The sequence below is a fragment of the Capsicum annuum genome, unplaced genomic scaffold (assembly GCF_002878395.1).
Source record: "Capsicum annuum cultivar UCD-10X-F1 unplaced genomic scaffold, UCD10Xv1.1 ctg2792, whole genome shotgun sequence".
Classification (NCBI taxonomy): Eukaryota; Viridiplantae; Streptophyta; class Magnoliopsida; order Solanales; family Solanaceae; genus Capsicum; species Capsicum annuum.
The window spans coordinates 10,413-22,658 of NW_025834320.1; the positions used below are offsets into that span (position 1 = coordinate 10,413).

General features: G+C 34.4%; 1 pseudogene; it reads right to left on the reverse strand.

Moving 5' to 3' along the window:
* Positions 1–3,327: 3,327 nt before the first annotated feature.
* Positions 3,328–4,666, reverse strand: LOC107866349 (annotated as a pseudogene).
* Positions 4,667–12,246: the final 7,580 nt, after the last annotated feature.

Here is a 12,246-nt window from a genome sequence, read left to right on the forward strand (position 1 = left end):
TTTTGACTGTCCGACACTCTGTCCCATAAAAACAATGTTGATCTAACCACCACTTTATAAAAATTACCTTTAAGTTTTGATGGTATTTTTTTATCACCCATGACTCTGTAGGAAAGTCTCCACTTTATCCGCATTGCATTAATATGATGAGTGATATCACCGTCTATGAACTTATTATTCAGGATAATAGAGCCAAGATATTTAAAATGACTACTCTTGGAGAGAGCTTATATGTCTAGACACACTTTTTGTCTTTTTCATGCAACCCCTTATTGAAATCGCACTCCAGATACTTTATTTTGATCCCATTCAACTTAAATTTTTTAGCTTCCAAAGTTTGTCTCCACACCTAAAATCTATCATTCACACCTTTACGCGCATCATCAATCAGTACTACGCCATTTGCAAATAACATACACTAGGCACTTTATATTAGATGTCTCGCGTCAATACATTCATCACCACGACAAAGAGGAAAGGACTAAAAGTTGATCTTGGTGCAACCCCATTTCCACAGAAAAATGCTTCGAGTCTCCTCCCACCATCCTAACATATATCTTAGCTCCATCATACATATCCTTTATCATCATAATGTTAGCCATTGATACACCTATAGCCTCCAGGAATATCTAAAGAACTTTCCTTAGATGTTCTTCATAGGCCTTCTTAATATCAATAAATACCATATGTAAGTCCTATTTCTTTTTCCAGTATCGCTCTAATAGTCCTCATCAAATGAATGACTTCCATAGTAAATCACCTCGACATGAATTCAAACTAATTTTCGAATATGGATACATACATTCCCACCCTCATCTTCATCACTCGCTCTCAAACTTTCATAGAATAACTTGATATTCCTATAACTATTATAATTCTGTATATCTCCATTATTCTTGTACAAGGGGACCATTATACTTCACTTCTATTCCTTGGATATCTTAGCCTTCTTAAACATAATATTGAGAAATTTAGTCAACAACTCTAAACACAATAATTAAAAAATATTTCACTTTGTTCCTTTATAAGGTTGTTCTCCTTATGATGATGAAGCTTAGTTTCATCCACAAACTTGCTATACTTTCTCTTCTTAGTAATTGTATGGCCGACCATAAGAAACTGAGTTAAGAACTTTGGATGAACATCCAAATTCAATCTAGTGTCAATGAAAACTCAAGATATATTGACATAATGTGAAAGAAGGATCTTCTCAATATCAATGATATCTCTATTACTCTATGAATATACATGTTGTTGTCAAGGTATACTATCACCCTTCAAATTAGTTTTTTTAGTGTTATATATTATAGTAACATATTTGAAGAAAGAAAACATTCTTAGGACCAACTCAGTGCCATTGTTCACAATATCAATGATGGTGTTCATACAAAATGGCTTGTTGGAGGAAATTTTGATAAAATTCTTAGAACTTATGATAAATTTGGAAGTAAGAATATTAAAAATAATAGGACTGCTCATTTTTGAAATTCCATTAGCCATCACAAGTTAGTTGGCTTAGATTTTAAGGATAGTAGTTACACTTGGACTAGCAAAAGATATATGAATTAACAGATTAACATCATCTTAAAAAGATTAGACAAATGACTAGCAAATGCTTACTGGTCCAACTCTTCCTTGAAATCATAATCACTCATCTTTATAGAATCCACTCAGACCATAACCCTTTTCTAATCAAACTGTCCAGGGACCATACTCTTATGGACAAATTACATAAAATAGAAACAATTGTGTTTCCATCCCAACTTTGGTGACATTGTCAATAACTCCTTTAGTAATTGTTTCAACCTCACTAATTCAACCTCTCTCTTTAAGACCAATATTATTATATAAAATAAAGAGTTTTTTGATAACATATTTCATAAAAAAGGAAGATTCTATATAGTCATGAGATTCAAAAATCCAATAACTATCCCACTAGTACTTTCTTTTGAAACCTTGAAAACATCCTCATTAAGGAGTTAAGTGAAATCCTTAGGCAGAAAGTAAGTGAATTATAAAGATATAAATTAAAAATTAATTAGCTCACTGAGGGTGATCCCAACATCATATTCTTCCACACTTCAATCATTAATAGAAGAAGGGACAAAATTAATATCCTGAAAGATGAGGCAAGAAATGAATCTTTGAGCTGGAAGAGATAGTTAATATCATTCAATCCTACTATCTTAAAATTACCCATCAACAATTCATGTGACGTGTTCAACATTTTAATGCAAGATCACTATAAAAAATTCTTATTTAAAATATTTGCCTTGTTCCTCATGCCGCCTGCCCCTTACAACGAAAGGGTGGCGCAAGCCCTAAAGGTTTTTCAATTCGATTTGAATTTGAATTTTTAAACCTTCAAACTTTTGATATATACTTCATAAATATATCTTTTACATAATTTTGGACTTAGAGAGAGAAACCATTATGGAGGTCAAAGTGTATATAGGGATAAATCTTTTCTTCTCCATAATATTTATTTTTGTATTTCTTTGGATGATTTGTTTGTTTTTCTTTTATGTTTATGTGAAGCTAAATTTTATATCCTGAAATTATAATAAACCATGATATTAACGTTTGATAATTATTTTCTATCCTAATTTCAAATATTAATTGTGGTAATTTCTTTCATTATGTGCGAATTTCTTAATTGTTTGTTCAATGGCTAGTTCTGTTAACTATTTAAGGCATGCTCACGAGAGATTGTATTTGGATCAAAGAAGAATCAAAGAAGACCTGATCTAATTTCGTAGAATTAGGACACATATTTATGTCAAAAAGGGATATAGCTAGTGTTGTAAACTTAATGTGTTCTTAATTCCATATGAAAATAGGCGGCAAGATATTTTGAATAGGTGAGTAAATAGTTCGACAGAATATTAAGAGTAAATCTGATCCGGTTAATTAACAATTACTGATAATTCAAATTAAGTAGGAATAGTTTGAGAACTCAATAGAATTGGTCAACCAACAACAATCCCGAAACACTCATCTCAGTGATAACATAAAATTCGCTTTTTGTTTGGTTTAAGTTCATAATTTTATTTTATTTATATTTTTAATTTAATTAGTTCATAATTATAACCAAATCAGAATTTATTTATCTTAGTTTAATTTAATAGTAAATCACATATTTTTTTGGGACCATACTTTTATTACTTTATTATTTGTACGATCACGTATATTTATGTGAGAATTTAATAGTCTAAAAATAATAACCTTATCTTTTTGTTTTTCTTTCTAAACATCACTAATTGCAATAAGTGTTGTAACTTCTGATGTATCACAAATTTTTGGATGCATTGAAACTTGAAGGGTAGAAAGAAGAGGAAGAAAAATAGATACTTCAATTGAAGAGCAGGCAGATACAACATCAAAAGAAGTACTTAAGTTGATTCTAGTATCACATAATAATACACAAAACTAAAAGGTGCATAAGTACATTAATCAAAGCTTAAAGAGACAATCCATATTCGTCATCCTCATCAAGGCCAGAAGTGTAAACAGTGTAGAGATCCCAAATCAAATCAAAGACACCAAAAAGGATCCAACCAAGAAGGTTGTTGCTAAGCCCAAATGGAATTCCAGTTCCTTCTGTTCTCATTATCTCATCCACAAGAGCCATTACTACTGGATTTTACATGCTTGCTACTACTGCTGCTGCCATTAATGATTCTCCCATTCCCAACTTTGATTCCCCCTTTGGCTTTCCTTCCATTTAGCATCTCACTTTTTCAACCTTGCCAAATAATGGCAATCCTGAATAAATAACCGCAAATAGATTCACTATTTAAACTTAATTAATAAAAGTTCTGACTTCTCCAAAAATATAAGTTAAGAGCTTGATATTTGTGTTATTTCCTCCATTCAAATTTACGTGACAATCTTTTCATTTTAGTTAGTTAAAAAGAGAATTACAATTTTCTATATTTAGTAACTATTTGACTTTAAACTTCTTATGTTATCCTTAATGAAAAGATTGATAATCACACAAATATCTATCACTTATTTTAGATGACAAATGTTAGACATTTTTATTTTATTCTTGAACTCTATCACTCAAATAATTTCACATAAATTGAAAGAGTGAGTGAGAGAGAGTAACTTTTAGATTTTTTATATGTATAGCAATGGTGAATGATAAAATGAAGGGTTCAAATGAATTCACTTTCTAGGTCAGTGTCTGACAAGAAGGGCACATGCTCATGGACTCAAATTTTATTGCAAAAGCCATCTAAATAAGTGAGGATTGTCGAAGACTATCTAAAGAGATCAATAATGTATAGACATGCTTAGGAATGAATTTTTTTTTAGTAATCGAATTAGACATAGCTTCAACACCTTAAGATTGAGAATTATGCCAAACTAATGCTCTAATTTTATGCATGTTACACAATAACCAACATTATCATATTTATGCCTCACATGAAAATTAAGCTAAACATGAGTAAAGGGCAGTTTGGCATGAATCACTATTTTATGAGTACTTACAAATATTTCAATAGTACTAATAGTTTGAAAGTATATTTCGAAAATTGATGAAATTAAACTAGAAAATTAACATACCAAGAACAAATGAGGGATGAGATACAGATCCCTTTTGCACGAGGGAGGCAATTGCCACTGAAGAGGTTGTGGTGCAAGCAGAGATGGTTGCCATTTCTGTATTACTATGTGAGAATGATCAAAACTCCAAGCTCTTGATAGTAACATACGGCTATTATATGTTCATATTATTCATACACACATACATATTGGGAGGAAATATAGAAAATTAATAATATGTAGTTGAAAAAGCATAACCACAACCAACATAGATTGTTTGGATTGCTCTTTATCTCATGTTAGCAAATTGTATTCAACCATGTGTCATGTCATCCAATACTGACCACTTTTTGATTATGAAATGGACCGGCGACCCATATCCATTCAAAACAAATATTATACCACCAATAGTAATAAAGTTTTCGTTGCCATGTATCAGTATTAATCGTTTTAATTTTATTTAATAGAGAAAAGATAAATTATATTGTCCTATTTGGAAAGATATGCTAATATCCAAATCTTTCACGTCCATAATCCACTGCCAGTGGATGGAATTAGAATTTTTTTAGCAACTGCCTCTAATCACTTGCTAATATATGAATTCTCAATGTCCATTTCGCTCCATTTTATAGACCTTTATATATGATCGTTTACCAAAAGTAACTCAAATTGTATATGTTCTTTAAAAGACTATTAGTGTTAAAATACAGCAAACACATAGTTTTTTTCAGGTACACAAAATTTCTATTTTGGCAAACCAACTTCAACACAAAGTTCAAGAATAAATCAAGAACACTTTGAAGTTTCCAACACCTTCAACACAAGATCAAAAACGACATTTCAAAGAAGTGTATTTTCAGTATTTTAAAGAAAATTAGATGAAGCAGAAAAAGCCAAGTCCTCCAAATTTATGGAATGTCCTTAAGGAAATAATTCCTCTCAAGTACCCGAGGTTGTAAAATTTTTCTCCCATGATAAATGGCTTAATAATCCGACTATAGTGGTACCTCAAACAATCGGATTCTCTTTGAACTCACTCAATATTTAGATGATAACACGGAGTATTTTAGAAGACAAGAAATATTTTCAAGCGCAGAAAAATTTGTACCAAACCTGTGGATATATAGCCATTAAGTGCCCCTTTCGAAAGGTGGCAATGGTTTACCAGAAAGGTGTATCCTTTATGAACAGTCATTTATATCCATTCGAAAGAGTGTTTCTTTTCCAAACAGCCTCAACCACCTAAACAGTCATACTTTTTCCCAATAGTATGTCTTTTACTTGAAAAGTTGTGTCCCTTCCAAGAAATATTTCATTTTCCATTCATACTAATTGAACCTAACAACACCCCACATGAATGGGGAATGACTACTCTTTGTAAAACTTTAAGGACAAGTATGTGATCATCAAGCAAAGACTGATTACATATGGATAAGTGGGTTTCTATTTGAACTTACCATAGTGAACATGCATCGGATGTACTCGGTCAATTGGTAATTTGATATGTTTGAACCTTCAAGATTTAATGTACACCTAGACAACACATGTCATATAACCAGCCTTTTATCATTTATGGTTGTCACAATTTTATTCATTTTAGCCATGAACACGTCCCGGTCTTATGAAAGCTTAGAGAATAGGCCTTTACTAACATTGTCCTTGAAGCGACTTCCACTTCTTTCTCACATAGGTGATTTCTAAACGTTCAATCATATAGATTAAACTATTTGGTCAAATCTTTCAAATTTAAATAATCATTAAAATACTTCACACCATAAGTCTTATCCCTGTTTACTAAACATTATCTACATCATGAGAATGGGTTGTGCATATTGACAATGTTGAACCTGTCAGACACAAATTTGTTTGACCTCTTTGAACCTAGCTCTTGGGATCTCCAGTCTTTTATCTAGAGTTACCGCCATGCTAACTTTTCCTAGGACTTAAACCCATTTCCTTGGATGTCCTCTCAACTTCTTCTCTAGATAGGCCTTTTGTAAGTGGATTCGATATATTATCCTTTGACTTCACATAGCCAACAGTGATAATTCCACTAGAGAGAAGTTCTCTAATGGTATTATGTCTCTATTGTATATGATGAGATTTGCCGTTATACATCATGCTTCCTGCCTACCTATTGCCGCTTTGCTATTGCAGTGTATACATACTGGTGCCACTAGTGTGGGCCAACAAGGAATATATTTTAAAAAATTTTGGAGCCATTCTGCTTCTTCACCGGCTTTATCTAATACGATAAATTCTGATTCCATCGTAAAGTGAGAAATACATGTCTGTTTGGATGATTTACAAGAGACTTCTCCTAGAACTATTGTAAATACGTATCCTCTCGTAAATTTACTTTATTTGATCCGATGATCCAATTTTCATCACTGTATCCTTCAAGTACCGTGGGATATTTTTGCCTTCATTCTTTTGAAGTACGAAGCTCACATCCAATAGAGTCTTGGTAATTCCAAATTCCAAATACTTGAATTTATCAAGTACCTTTTTGATGCAATGAGACTGTGACAATGCCAACCCTTGTGGAGTTCTATGGATTCTTATTCCTAAGATTACATCCGCAACTCCAACGTCTTTCATATTAAACTTGCTCTCGAGCATTCATTTTGCAACATTTATGTCAGAAATGTCTCTACTAATTATCAACATATCATCCACATATAAACAAACAACGACTTGGTGATTTGGAGTGTCTTTAATGTAAGCACATTTATCACATTCATTTATCTTGAATCCGTTTGCCAACATGGTTTGGTCAAACTTCGCATACCATTGTTTAGGTTTTTGTTTTAGTCCATAAAGTGACTTAACAAGTTTACACACCTTATTTTCTTTTCCTGAAACCACAAAACCCTCAGGCTGTTTCATGTAAATTTCTTTCTCTAATTCTCCATTTAGGAATGCTATTTTCACATCCATTTGATGGATTTCAAGACCATATACTTCTGCCAAGGCAATTAATATCTGAATTAACGTTATCCTCATTACAGGTGAGTATGTATCAAAGTAATCAGGGCCTTATTTTTGTTTGAAGTCTTTTACTAAGAGTCTTGCCTTGTATTTGTCAATAGTACCATCTACTTTTATTTTTCTTTTGAAGATCTATTTAGAACCTAAAGGTTTATTTCCTGAAGGAAGATCAACCAATTCCTACGTATGGTTGCTTAAGGTTGAATCAATCTCACTATTGACTGCCTCTATCCAAAAGAATGAGTTTCACCATGACATTGCTTCTTTAAATGTTTAAGGCTCATTTTCTAAGAGAAATGTCACAAAATCCAATCCAAACAAAGTTGACATTCTTTGATGTGTACTACATCTTGGATTGTCATCATTATGTACATCCTCAGTTGGTTCATCTCGAGGTCATTTAGACCCTCCACTAGATTGTTCATGTCTAGTTTTTATATGGATAAATTTGTTCAAAGAATTCATTATTATCTGATTCAATTACCATATTTCATTGATATCCAGATGTTCAGATTTATGAACCAAAAACTGACATGCTTTACTACTTTTAGCATATCCTATGAGCACACAGTTTACTATCTTAGGTCCTATTTTTACCTTTTTAGGCATAGGAACTTGGACCTTCGCTAGACACCCCTACACTTTTAAATATTTTAAGTTGGGTTTTTTTCCTTTTCATTTTTCATATGGAATTGATTGTGTCTTACTATGGGGCACTCTATTGGGTAGTCGGTTAACTGTAAGGATAGCATCCACCCACAAGTTTTGTGGTAAACCTGAACTTATTAGTAAGACATTTATCATTTCCTTTAAGGTTTGATTTTTTCTTTTCACAATTCCACTAGATTGAGGTGAATACAGGGCCGTAGTTTGATGGTCAATTCTATTCTCTACACACATTTCTGCAAAGGAAGATTCATATTCTCCGCCCCTATCACTTCTTATAGTTTTGATTTTTTTCTCTAACTGATTTTCAACTTCTGTTTTATATTGCCTAAATGCATATATTGCTTCATCCTTACTATTTAACAAATAAACATAACAATATCTAGTGCATTCAAAGTTATAAAATACTTTTTTCCACCATGAGATGGTGTTGACTTCATATCATAAATGTCAGTGTGTATTAAATATAAGGGATTGGAATTCCTTTCAACGGACTTATATGGATTCTTAGCATACTTTGATTCCACACATGTTTGACATTTTGATTTATTACACTCAAAGTTTGGCAAAACTTCCGAGTTAATCAGTTTTCGCAATGTTTTGTAATTGACATGTCCTAATCATTCATACCACAAATCATTAGACTCTAGAAAGAAAGGAGAAACTAAACTTTTATTGATTTCAACATTCATTACATTCATTTTGAATAGGCCCTCAACGAGGTAGCCTTTTCCTTCGCACACTTCTCCTTTACTAAGTATAATTTTTTTGAAAAAAAATACATATTTGAATCCATTTTTATCTAGAAGTGATACAAAAATCAAGTTCCTCCGTAACTCCGGTATATACAGGACATTTTTCAAAGTTAACACTTTTCTTGAAAATTAGACTTTTCTTATTCCTTCAACCTTTACAGTTGCGGAGTTGGCCATATATATCTTCTCTTTGCCTTGAGCAGGAGCAAAAGCAGTAAACAACTCCTTATTTGTGCAAACATCGTGGGTGGTACTGGAATCCATCCACCACTCTGATATAATGCTAAGTGTGTATCAAGAGATTCCAACCAACACAAGAACAACAATATGAACAACAAAGTGCTAGTGAATCCAAAATGGCCACACACGGCTTCACTAGGCTTGCAACACTTGTTTGAACTAGAAAAGTGAGTTTAACAGCAAGAACAAAAAAGACAATATTGCTAGTGAATTGAAAGAGCCCCACACGGCTTCACTAGACTTTTATATTCAACAACACAATGTTAACAATATTTACAAAGAAAGAGATAGAAACTTGACACATAATATTCATTAATCTAAGAACCCTAACAAGAGAAAGGGCCCTAAGACTAATAAATATCAATACCAAGTTCTTACTTAGGCCAAGAGGAACTCAAAGTGCCTCAAGAACCTAGTTTCTAGCCAAGATACAACACTAGTATCACTCTACTAGTGAGAATTTGGTTTTGGCCTCTCTAAATGATGAGAAAAAGAAGTTAAAAGTTTACAAGTCTTTGTTTCTTGAATAATAGGAATGAACTAAAGAAAGACTAGCCCTATTACATGGCTTATATAGTCACTTAGAAAGGAGGGACAAAGACCAAATTACCCTTGGCATTTAAGTGGGTGGGTTTGGGGTGTCTTGGTGGGTTTCTTTATATTTTATTAAATATAGGCCCTTAGATGGGCTCACAAGGGCCTCACACATGGCCAAGAATGTGAAAAGGGCTTGGAGTCGTTGCAACTCACGTGCTTGGCTTCATGTGAAAGGTCTCGAGCTAGGAATTCCCGTATTATCCTCTTCATCTTGAAGGGAATTTGTCCTCAAATTCGGATCATTGCTATCCTCCACCGTTTCCACCTGAGAGAGATCACACATGTTGAAAGTGTTGTGCACTTGATATTCTAGGGGTAGATCAATCTTGTAGGCATTGTCGTTGATCCTTTCTAATACTTGGAAGGGGCCATCACCCCGTGGCATCAACTTAGCATTCCTTTGAGATGGGAGTCTATCCTTCCTTAGGTGCACCCATACCCAATCTCCTGGTTTAAGAATGAGCTTTCTTCTTCCTTTGTTGGCTCGCCTCGTAACTTCTTGGTTTTTCTTCTCCAACCGCAACCTCACTTTCTCATGTAGCTTTTTCATGGCCTCGGCCCATTTGCTTCCATTTAAGCTTATCACAAGATCACTTGGCAAAGGGGTTAAATCCAAAAAGGTGAGGGGGTTGATGCCGTATACACACTCAAAGGGTGTCATCCCCGTGCTCGAGTGTATAACACGATTATAAGCAAACTTAATCAATGGTAAGTGCTCCTCTCAAGAAGTCATTTTTTCTTTAACCATGGACCGTAGCATAGACCCTAAGGTCCTATTTACTACTTCCGTTTGGCCATCGGTTTGTGGGTGGCATGAAGTCGAAAATAATAACTTAGTACTGAGTCTACCCCATATGGACTTCCAAAAGTGGCTTAGGAATTTAAAATCCCTATCAATCACTATGGTCCTCGGAACACCATGAAGTTTTACAACATTATCAACAAACAAAAAGGCTACACTAGGCGCATCATCATATTTAGAACAAGGAATAAAGTGAGCCATCTTGGAAAACCGATCCACTACAACAAAAATACTATCACATCCCCTTCTAGTCCTCAGCAATCCCAACACGAAGTCCATTGATATGTTAAGCCAAGGATGCAAAGGGGTGCAGAATGGGGTGTACAACCCGTGGGGTTGGAGCCTTGACTTGGCTCCTTTGCACTCAACATATTGGCCGCAAATCCAAGCCACATCCTTGTGTATTCAAGGCCAATAAAATTGTTCTTCCAAAATTTTGAGGGTCTTCTCAACCCCAAAATGGTCCATTAGACCGCCATTGTTTGCTTTCCTCACAAATAATTCTCTCCACGAACTTGAGGGAACACACAATCGTCTACCTTTAAACAAGTATCCATTAAATTTGGTATAGGAATGGGAACCCCTATCCGTAACCCACCTATCCCTTTTCAACTCTTCACTTTCCCTATAGATAGGAGAAAAGTGAGGGTCCTCGGGATATAAAGACTTGAGGATTTCAAACCCCATAAACTTAGACAACAAAGTAGACACAAGCACATGTTTTTGGGACAAAGCATCGGCAACCACATTGTCTTTACCCTTCTTTTGTTGAATAACATAAGGGAAAGTTTCAAGAAATTTAATCCATTTGGCATGTCGCCGATTAAGCTTGTCTTGTGCCCGTAGATGCTTCAAGGATTCATGATCCGTTCGGATCACGAATTCTTTAGGCCACAAATAATGTTGCCAAGTGGCCAAGGCTCTAATCAAGGCATACAACTCTAAATCGTACGTAGAGTAGTTTAGAGTTGCTCCTTTGAGCTTTTCCCTAAAGTAGGCAATAGGCTTCAATTCTTGCATTAAAACCGCGCCTATGCCGACTTTGCTTGCATCACATTCGACCTCAAAAGTCTTGTCAAAATTTGGCAATTGTAGCAAAGGGGCCAAGATGAGCATAGCTTTCAAGTCCTCGAAGGCCTTATCTTGTTCATCTCCCCACTTAAAAGGCCGATCATTTTTAATCACTTCGGTCAAGGGGCGACAATGGTGCTAAATCCTTTGACAAAATGTCTATACAAACTAGCCAACCCATGGAAGCTTCTCACTTCACCTACAGTTTTGGGAGTTGGCCAATTTTTAATGGCGTCAATCTTAGATTCATCCACTTCGACCCCTCTTGAGCTCACCACAAACCCAAGAAATACAACCTCATGGACAACAAAAGAACACTTTTCTAGATTAGCATATAACTTCTCCTTTCGGAGGACATCAAACACACATTGTAAATGCTTTACATGCTCATCTAAGGACTTAATATACACCAATACATCATCAAAATAAACAACAACAAACTTTCCGATAAATGGATTCATCACATGATTCATTAGCCTCATGAAAGTACTTGGATCATTTGTTAGGCCGAATGGCATAACCATCCATTCATAGAGACCGAATTTGTTCTTGAAGGCGGTTTTCCATTCATCA